The following is a 15,688-nucleotide window of genomic DNA, read 5'->3' as shown; positions in this document are numbered from 1 at the left end:
CCTGGTTTACTGATCTCATTTGCTGCCTAAAGTTGTTAAATGGTGATGTTTTGTAGTTTTGATTTTGTTGTCATTGTAATTTTACAGATTGAGATCTATCGTGGATTTGACGTAAAGAAAATAATAATGATTTTAAAAAGGTTATACTCAGAACATTTTGAACTTCTTGATCAGCCAGACACACACAGGCATCAATAATTGGTGTATGAATCTCAACAATGGTGACAATCAACAAAAAAGATAACATTAAATTTGAACATCCCAAAATACGCAACTAAAAGTCAACACAAAACCAAAAGCAAAAATAAAAACAAAAAGTAAAAATTAAAGCAAATAACCAGACAAATCAGCTGCATAATTTATTCATGCTGCAATGCATGCTGGGAGTCATGTTTTTTTTTTTGGTACCCAACATGCATTGCAGCATAAAACTTATGATTGTCACCATTGTTGAGATTCATACACCAATTAGATGCCTGTGTGTGTCTGGCTGATCAAGAAGTTCTAAATGTTCTGAGTATAACCTTTTTAAAAACATTATTTTCTTTACATCAAATCTTTTTGGATTGAGGTCTAGCGTGGAAAATCACAATGACAACAAAATCAAAACTACAAGACATCACCATTTAACAACTTTAGACAGAAAATGAGATCAGTAAACCAGGCCATTACATGATGATTGTGACTATTAACAAACAGTCATTGTCATCCTGTTGTCTTCAGCTTTGTGCCATAGCTGATGTATTTTAAAGACACAGCTACAGCAGCCAAAGAACAACTAATGTTCAAAAGTCAAGTGTCAACAGCCCAACTAAAGCAATCACTGATCACCATTATGGTAACATCAAATAAAAATAAAATGACATCTAAACCTCTGTCACCTTTTAATAAGAACTTCTGTAGACGTCTGACAGAAATAAAGTCAGTCTGGTTAGTAATAAGTGAAGCTGGTATTGCTGTTTGTGGAGATGTTTAATCCTCATCTGCTGAGATCTTTTGCTAAGATTTAATGTCTTTTATCTTGATTTCGTCTTTTTTTCTGTTCTTCTTGTTCCTATCTCCTTCAGTGATTCTGATTGTTAACAGCAGGTGTTTATCAGGGTCTCAATTAACTTAATTAACTGAAAATTAACTGAATTATTCACTCAGTCAAGTGGACTATATTAGTGATCTAATGTAGGGAATAGTGAATGAGGGTATAGGATATGATTTTGAACACAGCCTCTGAGTGTCGACTTTGAGCGCTGTTAATTCAGCTGGCTAGCGCCGCCAGAGTGTCAGTGTTAAGTTTGACTGGCCAATTCTCAATTCTCATGTAGATACTTTGTAGATATTAGTTTGCTTAAATTTTTGAAATCTAGTAATTTCTGTAAACTAACTTGATAAAATCTGAGCGGCAGTGGCTCAGTGGTTCATGTAGGTAGTCTACAAACCAGAAGGTTGGTTGTTCAATCCCCGGTTCCACCTGACCAAGTGTCGAGGTGTCCATGAGCAAGACACCTAACCCCAGCTGCTCCCGACGAGCTGGATGGCACTATATAAATGCAGTCCATTTACCAACATAAGATCAACCAACATCTTTTTTTTAGTTCTCTTAACTAATGTTTTTCAGTCCACATTACTTGATACAGGAAGTTGAGTCAACTCGTGTTTTGAAGTGCAATAAACTTGACACTATAAGTTGACTCAACTTAACTCAGTCAAAGCAACAAGATTACTTGACTTAGTTAAGTTGAGTCAACTAATCTTTTTTTACAGTGTAGAACTTTAAAATGTTATCATTTGTTGATGCGACAGTTTGTCTGCTGGAACAGCCTTTGGGAGAGCTGATGATACTATAGCAGGAAATATGCCCTTTGACCTCATCCATTTTGGAGGCTTTTTTGTCAAATACCTTACAACTTAGTCCTTAAGCAGCTATAGTAATTTATTGTAATGTGTACAACCTTGTGTGTAACCTGAAAAAAACAAGACTTGATAAAAAATGTCAACGATGACCTACCGTGGACCTCATGGCTACGGCTGTGAGAGGACTCCATTCATAGAGTACTGAAAGAACATTGTGGACAAACAGCTCTGACGTTTTCCAAGAGTATTTTGCCCAGCCTCTTCTTTATAAATAGCCAAGACAAATCATTTCTGGACCAAAAACTTTTGCACCCTCACTCCTCTTACCCCCTCAGCAAAAGACATGTCTAAAAGTGAGTATGTCTCTATAATTAACTTATGCTACGGTGTTTTATTTAAAAAGATTGTTTATACATAAGGAAAAGACGGTATAATTCATTAGTGTTTTAAACGTGCTATTGCTGTTTAGCTTATCCTCTAGCATGCTTTGTTGCTCTTACACATTGTTATATGTTCTATATCAAATGTTTTTGACGTCATATACGTTTCAGAAAAAAAAAAAAAAAAAAAAAAAAAAAATATATATATATATATATATATATATATAATTCCCCCCCATCCAATCACAGTTTACTGTAGTTGGCAACTGCGGGATTTCCATAAAGGACTTTAAAATAAATGTTTTGGTTTTTATTCAGTCTTAAATCTTATTTAGATTATTTTAGTCAGACATGGTTATATGTGCATAGGCCTATTTAATTATTTAATCTGTATTTTATTCCTCTTCAGTTACTTACTTTTTAAATTTCGGTAGGCTATTTTTTAATTCTTCTTTTACTTTGTCTTTGATTTTAACTTTTAGCACTTTGCATGATAAAATTGTTTAAAATGTAAGCTATAAATATGAATGGCACAATCTGATAACCAAAATATATAAAAGTCAAGTCAAAGCTATTTATATAGCCTAGCGTTTTTCACAATACACATTCTCATAATTTAGTTATACATTCTGACGGTGGGCAGAGTCCAGCGTCTTTTTTCAGATGGTTCAATATTTATGATATCATGCTCCCCTAAATGGAAAAGAACTGTAAACTTCATCATTGTACTCGAATGCACTGCGTTACTCCCTTTAGGATGATAGCATGATTTTTTCCATTTAAAATAACATGGTCTTTCCTTTTCTCTCTCTCTCTAGAGACAGCAAACACTGCAGGACAATCGGACATCCAAGTAACATGTTAGTGTGGTTTATATTTATTTTAATGAGAACATTATAAGTGCAACAGGCGTTTTCTGGAAGTAAAAACACTTCCGGTAACCAGCGACTGTGAAAAAGGGGACAGGTACTCTATTGGGTGTATAATGAACAATTGACAGATGAACTGAAAGATATTTTATGTAAACAGGCAAATTCTCTTCATCTGATGGTGGCCATGTGTTTTTGCCTATCATAACTGGTTTAACTCATGGCTCCTCCTTTGAGATCAACATGACTTCTGCCAAATCAAATGTACCGGCAAAATGTAAGTGTAATAAAACAGTTTCGTCTATTTAATGTATTAAATTAATCTTAAGCAGTACGAGTTAACTATTTGGGACCAATTGGAAATTTACATTCTGATCTAACTGCGTCATGTACAAATTTGTCATGCTCCAGGATTATTTTACTATACTACATTACTATAGCCTTTTATTTACTGATGATTTTATCAAAGCCACGAATTAACTCAATTCATGGTTGCAATAATAAAATAAATGAACAATTGACAGATGAACTGACAGATATTTTATGTAAACAGGCAAAATCATTTCATCTGATGGTGGCCATGTGTTTTCGCCTATCATAACTGGTTTAACTCATGGCTCCCCCTTTGAGATCAACATGACTTCTGCCAAATCAAATGTACCGGCAAATTGAAAGTGTGATACATGAGAAAGTATTAAAACAGTTTTTCGCCTATGTAATGTATAAAATTAATCTTAAATAAGCAGTCGGAGTTATCTATTTGTGACAAATTTTAAGGAAAGTTACATTCTGATCTAACAGCGTCACACTGTAAAAAAAGATTAGTTGACTCAACTTAACTAAGTCAAGTAATCTTGTTGCTTTGACTGAGTTAAGTTGAGTCAACTTATAGTGTCAAGTTTATTGCACTTCAAAACACGAGTTGACTCAACTTCCTGTATCAAGTAATGTGGACTGGAAAACATTAGTTAAGAGAACTAAAAAAAAGATGTTGGTTGAACTTATGTTGGTAAATGGACTGCATTTATATAGTGCCATCCAGCTTGTCGGGAGCAGCTGGGGTTAGGTGTCTTGCTCATGGACACCTCGACACTTGGTCAGGTGGAACCGGGGATTGAACAACCAACCTTCTGGTTTGTAGACTACCTACATGAACCACTGAGCCACTGCCGCTCAGATTTTATCAAGTTAGTTTACAGAAATTACTAGATTTCAAAAATTTAAGCAAACTAATATCTACAAAGTATCTACATGAGAATTGAGAATTGGCCAGTCAAACTTAACACTGACACTCTGGCGGCGCTACCCAGCTGAATTAACAGCGCTCAAAGTCGACACTCAGAGGCTGTGTTCAAAATCATATCCTATACCCTCATTCACTATTCCCTACATTAGTTCACTAATATAGTCCACTTGACTGAGTGAATAATTCAGTTAATTTTCAGTTAATTAAGTTAATTGAGACCCTGATAAACACCTGCTGTTAACAATCAGAATCACTGAAGGAGATAGGAACAAGAAGAACAGAAAAAAGACGAAATCAAGATAAAAGACATTAAATCTTAGCAAAAGATCTCAGCAGATGAGGATTAAACATCTCCACAAACAGCAATACCAGCTTCACTTATTACTAGCCAGACTGACTTTATTTCTGTCAGACGTCTACAGAAGTTCTTATTAAAAGGTGACAGGTTTAGATGTCATTTTATTTTTATTTGATGTTACCATAATGGTGATCAGTGATTGCTTTAGTTGGGCTCTTGACACTTGACTTTTGAACATTAGTCGTTCTTTGGCTGCTGTAGCTGTGTCTTTAAAATACATCAGCTATGGCACAAAGCTGAAGACAACAGGATGACAATGACTGTTTGTTAATAGTCACAATCATCATATTATGGCCTGATTTACTGATCTCATTTGCTGTCTAAAGTTGTTAAATGGTGATGTCTTGTAGTTTTGATTTTGTTGTCATTGTGATTTTCCACGCTAGATTGAGATCTAGCGTGGATTTGATGTAAAGAAAATAATGTTTTTAAAAAGGTTATACTCAGAACATTTTGAACTTCTTGATCAGCCAGACACACACAGGCATCTAATTGGTGTATGAATCTCAACAATGGTGAGCTGAGATCAATCTCTGCTGAGATCTTTTGCTAAGATTTAATGTCTTTTATCTTGATTTCGTCTTTTTTTCTGTTCTTCTTGTTCCTATCTCCTTCAGTGATTCTGATTGTTAACAGCAGGTGTTTATCAGGGTCTCAATTAACTTAATTAACTGAAAATTAACTGAATTATTCACTCAGTCAAGTGGACTATATTAGTGAACTAATGTAGGGAATAGTGAATGAGGGTATAGAATATGATTTTGAACACAGCCTCTGAGTGTCGACTTTGAGCGCTGTTAATTCAGCTGGCTAGCGCCGCCAGAGTGTCAGTGTTAAGTTTGACTGGCCAATTCTCAATTCTCATGTAGATTCTTTGTAGATATTAGCTTGCTTACATTTTTGAAATCTAGTAATTTCTGTAAACTAACTTGATAAAATCTGAGCGGCAGTGGCTCAGTGGTTCATGTAGGTTGTCTACAAACCAGAAGGTTGGTTGTTCAATCCCCGGATCCACCTGACCAAGTGTCGAGGTGTCCATGAGCAAGATACCTAACCCCAGCTGCTCCCGACGAGCTGGATGGCACTATATAAATGCAGTCCATTTAACAACATAAGATCAACCAACATCTTTTTTTTAGTTCTCTTAACTAATGTTTTCCAGTCCACATTACTTGATACAGGAAGTTGAGTCAACTCGTGTTTTGAAGTGCAATAAACTTGACACTATAAGTTGACTCAACTTAACTCAGTCAAAGCAACAAGATTACTTGACTTAGTTAAGTTGAGTCAACTAATCTTTTTTTACAGTACATGTACAAATTTGAAATATTTTTGGTACTATTGAATCAGGTTTTGTAGAATAAGCCATGATGAATTTATCTTATCTGGTATCTTGCTCCTGGATTATTCAGAATTGTAGCTTGACTTTGCATGAAGTAGAAAAATGAAGAACGTTGATCCAATCATTGACGATCTTGACTTGCACAATGAATCAGTTGAAAATGTGCGAGCGAATTCAACACGCCGGATGAAGATGAGGGAACTGCTGGACTGTATGATGAAGATGAGGGAACTGCTTGACTTTGTGAATTGTGAAAGCATTGCCAAGGACCTGGTCAACGCTTTGTTCAAGCATGAAGAATATCTCATGAAGAAACTGCAGTAACAACTGTTGTATTGTTTGGCATTATGTATTTTTTAATATTTGATTGGTGATGGAGTTTTAATTTTTGTATTGAGAACCAAGTATATTGTACAAGTGAGAAGAATCCAAACTGGGCACATAATAAACAGCAGCAAAGTTTGTATTTCTTCAAGTTTTTAAGCTTAGATATCTTTAAATACATTTGAATGTTTTTTCATTCTACGAATCATAACAACCTTATGATTATAATAATCAATTATAATAATCAAATATAAAGTATTTTTTTTATTACCATCAAATGAGAAACAAATTAACATCACATCAAGCTTTGTTGACGTAATTTTTACTGCTTCCTAAAGACAACACTTAATTCAATTTCCAGGTTAGTTAACAAATGATTGGTCAATAATTGAACAATTGCATGATACCATCCTCTGTGAACTAAAGCAAATGCATTAACATTAAGAGTCTTTACGGAGTAAAGATTTTGTAAAATGTTTTCTTATTATATGACATTTGTTAAGGTTGTACCTGTTGACATAAAACGTTAAGTAAAATCCAACACGTGTGAATTGTTCGCCATAGATCCATAACATACATTTAGAAAGTAGATAGGATGGAATTTCTTTTGTGCATTCTTTAAGTTAACAATTACCAAAGAATTCTCCCCTGAAGCGTTTATTAAATTGTCTAGAGTGAAATTAAAACATTACCGAATTCACGGGGTGTTTAATAACTTCAATAATTATTAAGCATCGGCTGATTAAAGTTTTTCTTCAAACAATGGTAATTTTCTGATAAATCACTGTGTTTTATTGTATGTGGATTAACTTCATTTACATAAGTAAATTGAACAAGCATCAAATATTGTTTTTGGTCTAATTAACATGAACATATTGAGTTAAGCCAAAACGCAATGGTGTTAAATGAAAAAATATTTTTCATAAACTGACCAGTATTTTTAAAATGTAGTAAAACAATCCAGGAAGATCATTCAACCATTAATTTGTAAGAATCAAGATACATTTTTTTATTTTATTTTTTATTTTATTTTTAGTAGCTATCTTAAAAAGATCTTCTCTTTTAAAAGAAGCAAAAATAATTTCATTTAATTTTTTATATCATCTGGACTTAAATAAAACATATCCAAAATAATTTTTAAAAAATTTGATATATTTTGGATTTTATGAGTTGTGTCTCCTGAGATATGTTGCCTGATTAGGGTATAAAAAAAGGACCATGTCATTATCTGTTAACCGTTACTGCCACTGTATGTTTAAAACAACTCATTTGTGTAATCTCGACTCAAATGGATAAAGTAAAATGTTTGAAAGTATTGTGTTGATTTAACTCCATTTACTTAAGTAATTATTTTGGTCTACTTAACTGAAACATGTTCTTTCAACATGTCAGTTTAACACAGTGCATTGTGTTTGAATGAGAAAGCTAATACAACGGTGTTAAATGAAAAATATTTTTAAAATAAACTGTACAGTATCGTAAAATAATTTTCGGCTGAATTCTCTCGGACGACATGCAGGACATGGTTATTTATGGCGTCCTGATGACGACCCCCACCGTACACTCCAGGGGCGAGGGCGGACCCCAGTCGCATGGGTTAATAAACTCTACACAGAGCCCAGCCTCAGTTATCGCACACAAGCCGTATTTCCTAACCGCTGTGTATGCCGGTAACGCTGCTAAACTCGCTTCAACGCTACGGACGGATGCTTCAACGACGTTAGATTTGAAATCGTACTGCGGGGGTACTACAACATCTCATTGATCAAAAGTGGAAGGAATTGATCAGAAGTTCCTGTTTGTCTGAGCCTGACGCAAACTACACTTCTTCGATTCACGCTTCTGACCCAAAAACACAAGCTTCCGAGCGTTAAAGCACAAGGCCTGGACAATTGTGCTGCAAGGACTCGCTCAAGAGATTCCGGAAACTATTAGAATCTTTCACCATCAAACAGTTTCCTATTCAAAAATCTAGAAACCACTGAAATGGCGACGCAAAAGCTGACGGAGAATGACTCCCTGTCGAGTTCCAGCGATGCGGGACAGAAGTATCATCCGGCGTGTGAGTGCGCCACGGGGAAAGAGTGTCGTTTAAGAGCTACGCTAGACTGTATGTTTAAAGATCATTTTAGAGACCAGATGGTTTACTTGATGGACATGATCATCGATGCTGCGTGTGATAAGAAAACCGATTGTGAGCGGGATACCAAACGTGTCACAAATCTCAAAAAAGAAATGGATGTCATAAGAGGGTTGGTGGGGACATGGACCGATGTGACGCCCATGTTTTTTAACACCATAGAGCCGACCGGTGTAATCCTCAGAAAAGTTCTGGATGTGATGTGTGCATCTAGTGGCGAATTCAGAGTCGACGAACTACTCGGTATGTGTACGTTTGTAACGGATCTCTGTGTGTCACTGGTGTTAAAAAATGCCAAACCAGATCTTGGCGAAATAGTTGAAGGCCTCGTCAACTATACCCTAGACCAAGATATGGTAGCGTGCAGAGTCTATTCTGGTTGGATCACAAATAAATGGAGTTATTGTCTACTTTATGTGTATGTAATGCCGGTCTCTCATAATTTTGTAAAGAAAAATACTGTTGAAATAAAAGATTGTACCACTTAACTCATCATTCTTTGCGACCGTGTCGGAGCTAAAAATGGTATTATAAGTCTTGATTCTTGCACATTAATAATGTAATGAATAAATACTAGATGAGAATATTTAAGATATTAAATATTTCAGAGATCCTATGGATTTCCCCTTCCCATCATACAATTTGAAATAAAACGTTATTTATGTGTTTTAACAGCAAGATAAAAAAATCGTTGACTTGTTAATGTTTATATTTAAAAGAGTTTCTGATATGTTAGTGTTTTACCATAAAGTGTAGACCATGCTAATAATAATTAAAGCGGTTTTAATCATTATAAAAACAACTACTTTGGGGATGCATTGGATGCAACAAAACCAATAAGAGTCTTTACGGAGTAAAGATTTTGTAAAAGGTTATCTTATTAGATATATTTGTAAAGGTTGTTGAACACAATCCCTAAATAAACGAAACAATTGGATTATTTGTTTTAATTTTTGTTTGATATTAATTTTAGGATAATTGAACTTAATAGTTTTCTAAATTAAGAATGTTAACCTGATTCAACTAAATGGCATTGAATTAATCTTATGTAATAAACGTAAGTTTACTGAAATAAACAATGTTAATTAAATGTGACATTACCCAGCTATGTAGAACCTGTTGACATAAAAATTTGAGTAAATCCACCATATGTTTTCCAACAAAATGTTGATTAAACATTAAAAGTTCAAAACGTATGGATGGATCGCATTAAGCTCCGTAACAAGCGTTTAGAAAGTAGCTAGGATGTATTTTATTTTGCGCAGACTTTAAGTGAACTTTTACCAACTATTAAGATGTTAGAGTTCAGTTATATACATTTAGCGCATTCAAATGTATTGAGTTTTTATTGAGTAACCGAATTCAGGGTTGTTCAATAGGTATCAAGCACCCGCACTTGGTGAGATTATTCAGAAAAAGCGACAAAAGTAATTTTCTGATAAATCAACACGGATGCACTGTGTTTTGTTGTATGCACAGATGTTGAGGGTCACTTATAGTAAGATGTCTTCATTCTTTGTTTTGCTGTTTTTTTTTTAAACATAGATAGATCTACATAGATGTTATACACAAAAAATATTTCAGAGATCCTTGTACGTTATTCTATAGCCGTATAAAGGGGTAAAATATACATTTAAGTGCTATTTAAAACTAGGATGGTATAATAATATAATGTAAATGTCTCAAGGGAAGATGATGGTTTAACCCTCTGAGGTCGGCGCGATAGTCTCACTTTTTTTCTTATCAGTGCAAAAGAAACTCAAAATACTCTGTTGATTTTGATCTTACATATTAAGTGTTAATCACCCCACCTTACACGTAAAAATAGCTACCGGTAATTCATTAGCTTAACCGTCGTCTGACGACATACACAACATAACTGTGTATCTATGGCTCGTGCCGTATTTACTTTTTAGCAAGTTAGCTTCTAGAATTTACTTTTGTGCAATTTTATCTGCAGGTTTTAACGTAGTGAGGGACTTTGTTTAACAGCCTCGAGCTTTAATGAATAGGCTTATCTCAGTGCAATAGTCAGTTGTGATTCTGCTGTAATAGTTTTAGTGTGAAACAGCATGCCCTTACTTTTTGCGTTAATACTTTGTGTGATTCCATATCATAGATAGAGGGAAAGTTGCTCTAAACGAAGTATCAATTTAGGTCTCAAACAGAAATACTATCGCTTAAATTATTAATGGTCATTTATTCCTATAAACACTGAATGTTGACCGCTCTCAAAGAAAAGTTTTCACCTAAAACACATAGTCTAACATTCAAAATGTGAAAGTGTCATCTGCTATCTGAATGGTAATAAAACCATATTTTGCAAACTTTTGTGTATTTATAATAAACGATGCTTTTCATTCCTCTTTTCTTAGTGATTTGGTCTTTTGATCCCTATACCACTCTACGGATAAAGCGTTGTGGAATTTTTCGGTTCGCGTACCTACCCAAAGTGATAAGATAAAATAAAATTCTGCATCATCAAAAATTATAGACAAGTAGTTTGTTTAGGCATGGTTTGTAAGGAATTACAAACCTGCGCACATATATTCAAACGCACATAACTATATAATCAATCCTTAATGCGCATGTGAACGCCATCAGTGTCTATCACAGGTTCACGTTTAAAGTCTGTTTAGAGAGAACGGTGTCGTCTTAGCGGCCCCTAATTTAATAACAAATGATCATTTAGACGGAAGTGAATCAATCAAAACTAACTTTAGCTGGAAAAACCATTTTTCAAGAGCCACTATAAAACCAAACCAATCTCTGTTACCTTAAATTATATGTTTATCTCTGTAAAGCTGCTTTGAAACAATCTACATTGTTAAAAGCGCTTTATAAATGAGGATGACTTGACTTGACTTGACTTTTGAATCTTACATGGATGTTTTGGACACGGGTGATTCCTGTTTAAAGATTATGTTTTAAAGGTTGGCCATAGTCTTTACAAGTGTGTGAAAAAAATATTTTATATAAATATTGCTACGCTGTGACAAAATATGTTGGTGTGTAAAAATACACCCAAACATTTAAGCACAACTATTTACACACATACTAAGCAGGAGAATATCCAATAGTAGCTTGTGAACATTCCATTATCTGATTATTTGGGTTCAGGGAACATCATTAGTTCATACACCTCTTTAATTTGTGCTGGATGTAAAAAATAAAGGTTAATAACAACCAAACAAAAACTTTAAATCAGCATGAAACCATAATATTAATAAATAAAATAGGGTTTAATTAAAGTTTGATAATGACTTTCATATTATTTTCTTTTAGTAAAGCTATGCCTGCATATTATTTTCTTTTAGTAAAGCTATGCCTGGATCAGTTAATGGCCTTGCGTCCAAACACTACAGGTATAAAGATATGTTTTGTTTTTAACGTTTTATTCTAAATTTAAAGTTAGATTATCCTTTGAAAAGGTTAATACAGTATTTGATTTTTGGGGGAACATTGCAAACTAGTGTCTTTAAACTTGATCTTTAGTTTTTAAGGGAAATTAAGTATTCTCGGGAGACCCCTTGACCCCTGAAGTTATGACTTCTGAAGATCTCTCACGTGTAGATTCACTGGGTTGAAAAATGCTGTTTTGTAATTTACAAATCTGAAATTAAAGGTGCAGTAGTTTTAAAAAAAAGTATTTTATTAGCTAAAATAAATGTCTTTATTCATAAATATGATCTCATTGGTGTAAAATTAGCTTTGCCAATGATCTGACTTATCCTCGTAAGCGAAGAATTTCTTATCTTTATTTACATGGGACGGGTAAGTCCATGGAGACCTCCATGTCGTTCTGCCATCTTGAAAACTATAATAGCAGAGAGGGACAAAAAGCACTAGCCTACCTCAACGCGTTTTTCGCTCAGAGCCGGCGGACTGAACACAGCTGAAGCTCCCAAGGAGGTCAGTGAGAGGCGCATGTCACGACCCCGGCAAATTTGAAAGGCTGCACTGCGCGGTACTTCATAATGCAATCCTCGTAACCAAAAAGCATAAACATTTTATTTAAAAGGAAATGTGAACGGCAAATTCAAAACGAGGGTAAATATTAGCTTTTTCCCGGTGGATAGAGCTAATGAAGGAGAAAGACGTTGAAAGGGACGCTGAAGTCCTGCTTTCTTCTCGACAGGTAAGTCAATGTTATGGTCTAAATTACACGCTTTTTTCATTGCTTGATTGTTTAATTCATTATATAGGTAGCGTAACAGTAGAACATGTATAGTTAAACTCGATGAAGTGCTATTGGAAGACATGTCGTTGCTTCTTGGCACATAATGGCTACCGTAGTTGCAACATGCTTTTGAAAAAGCGAGGCCCTAAAGAGCACTATTCGTTTGAATGCAAAATACAATTTCACCGCTAGATGAGAGAAATACACAGCGTACCTTTAAGGACTAAATTGTTGGGTCTTTAACAAAAAAGCCTCCAAAATGGAGGAGGTCAAAGGGCATGTTTCCTGATATAGTATCATCAGCTCCCCCAAATGCTGTTCATGCAGCCAACAGACAAACTGTCGCATCAACAAATGCTAACATTTTAAAGTTCTACATATATATTTTGAGTAGATAACCGATAGTATATTCTCAGTAAAGATTTTAACCTGTGTGTTTCCACACTGATTAAGGATAGTTTGGGAGATACAAGAAAAGTAAAAAATTATATACACCTTATACGTGCAATAGATCATAGCTACCGTAGAAAAAGTAAGATCATGCTTTGAATTAAGACGAGTAAAATTAAATATGCTGCGTGATGGATCGCATAGGCACATCGCCTCTCTGAAAATGTACGGTGGTTTTCTAAATGATACAACTTAATCTAAATAAGACCAATGTAGAGTCCTGGGATTTCTTAAAAACAACTACAAAAAATAACAAAACCATTGTGACAAACTTTGACAACATGTTTCATGTGGATGGACAAAAAATACTGTTTGAAATATATTTGTATAAGATCTCAGATGCCAAAGCACTGTTTTTGCTTTAAAATCTTAAAATTGCTTTAAACTGTTTAGTAAATAATACCTAAATTTATGCAAAATCATTTATATCATACATAAGTCTTCTAAGAAGATAAATAGAAGATACGATTTTAATAAAACGTTAAAGATTTGATTTAAACAGTCTTTTAATTTTAAAGATCTAATTTAAACTTTTAATATCCTTTTAAATGAATTTAGTATGAATAAAACTCTGGAAAGCAGACTAACTTTACAAATGCTATGACAGTGTACCCCAGAGGCTCATCTGTCCTGTATCTCGGGGCTCAAGCATTCATTTCACCCTGTAGTTTATCACTAAAGAACTACATCTTCAGCACCATGAAATGTCTAAGGTATTTTATATTTATACATATATATACTTTTTTATTTTTATATAAATTCATTTAGCTTATATGTTTAAATTGTTTGAATTTAGTAACATACTTGTTATTATTCTATATTTATAATCATTTAATTTAATGGAATGATTATTTTACTTATTTTGGAAAATGTAAAAAAATGCTGTTTTCTGTGATGGTCATGTTTAGGTGTACGGGGTAGAATATGCTGTTACAGTACAAAAATCATTATGGCTATGACTATATTAATAAACATTATACTTTAGAGCACCATTAAACAAAATCATTATAATAATCTTCTAAAAGATAAATAAAAGATACGACTGTATTAAAACTTTAAAGATACAATTTAAACAATCTTTTCATCATAAAAGATGTAATTTAAACTTTTAAGATTATACTTTGAAATGAATTGAAGATGATTTTTAAACTTTTAAGATTATACTTTGAAATAAATACTAGAAAAAACATTCACAATGTCACATTCTGAACACTGAACACTCACCCCTCCCCTCTGAATCACAGACTGTCAAATGCAAAGGGTGTGAGAGGGAATCACTTGGGGAACTTTTCAACTTTTTAACTTTAACCCAATTCTCTGAAACAGTAAGATGATTTTATTTTTTGTTTTTAAAAGATTTTTATAATCATTTCTATACTTTTTAAAGAACAGAATGTGTTTCAACTTTAGTGTAAGATATTTGTGAATGACTAAATGTACATTTCTTTTAAAGAACAGTATGATTTTTCAACTTTAGCTAGTATTAAAAATATTATATTTGTAAATGTAGGCTACATGTTTTTCAACTTTAGTGTAAGATATTTGTAAATGACTAAATTTACATTTTATAACCATTTCATATACTTTTAAAGATCAATGCTTTTTCAACTTTAGTTAGTATGAAAAATATTTGTAAATGAATAAATGTACATTTTATAACCATTTTAAAGGAACAGCATGCTTTTCAACTCTAGTGTAAGATATGTGGCATTAACTCTTTTTCTCACTGATGCGTTCAGGAATGTGGAGGGTGTCATGAAACACACACACATCACACACACACCACACACACACACCACACACACACACACACACACACACACACACACACACACACACACCAACACACACACACACACACACACACACACACACACACACACACACACACACACACACACACACACACACACACACACACACACACACAGATAAGTGCACGCTCCCTCTGACTTAGAGTGAGGTTTTCAGGATTCAGAGGGCTAAAGTAATTTATTGCCCTCTCATACATACACACAGACACAGACACACGGAAAATAGGTGCGCGCGGTTCTTTTGACTAAGATAGGAGGATGAGCGACTTTGAGAGAGGACTACAGTAATTTATGATCGACGGACTCGCTAAAACAACAGATACCAGCCTTGTGCACAGACACACACACAGCTCAGAGGCTGTCAAATGCAGAGGTCTGTGAGAGAATCACTGTGAAACGGTAAGATGATTTTATTTTATCTAAAATAATCGCTTTTTATTTTAAAGGACCCATTCATCACCTGTATGTTTTTCTCTGGGATCTTTTTTGTTTTTGAAAATATATTTTATACACTTTTAAAGATCAATGTTTTGCAACTTTAGTTAGTGTAAGATATTTTGTAAATGACTAAATGCACATTTTATTTGGATCAGTAAGATATTTTATAACCATTTTAAAGATCAATGCTTTTTCAACTCGAGTCAGATTTTAAATGCCCCGGCAATGCGCTCTGGAATGTGGTGGTGGGTGGGTGGGAGGGGAATTTCGGCTTTTCAAAGCCAATAACATCAAAACTA

At 34.1% G+C, this 15,688-nt stretch overlaps 1 long non-coding RNA gene and 1 pseudogene across 2 annotated transcripts in view; one reads left to right on the top strand and one right to left on the bottom strand.

Annotated features, from left to right (window-relative positions):
* The window catches only part of LOC143710403 (complement C3-like), a 217,752-nt pseudogene that overhangs the window by 133,967 nt on the left and 68,097 nt on the right, over positions 1-15,688 (bottom strand). The window lies entirely within an intron of this gene.
* LOC143710478 (uncharacterized) lies at positions 1,957-3,770 on the top strand. The gene is made up of 3 exons (XR_013194572.1): positions 1,957-2,201; positions 3,049-3,088; positions 3,651-3,770. It is a non-coding gene; the product is annotated as an uncharacterized LOC143710478 (long non-coding RNA).

Source organism: Siphateles boraxobius, unplaced genomic scaffold (assembly GCF_051911475.1).
Source record: "Siphateles boraxobius isolate OS27281-9 unplaced genomic scaffold, OSU_SipBor_1 47, whole genome shotgun sequence".
Classification (NCBI taxonomy): domain Eukaryota; kingdom Metazoa; phylum Chordata; class Actinopteri; order Cypriniformes; family Leuciscidae; genus Siphateles; species Siphateles boraxobius.
Note: the sequence above shows the minus strand (reverse complement) of the source record. Positions and strands in the feature narration are given on the sequence as shown.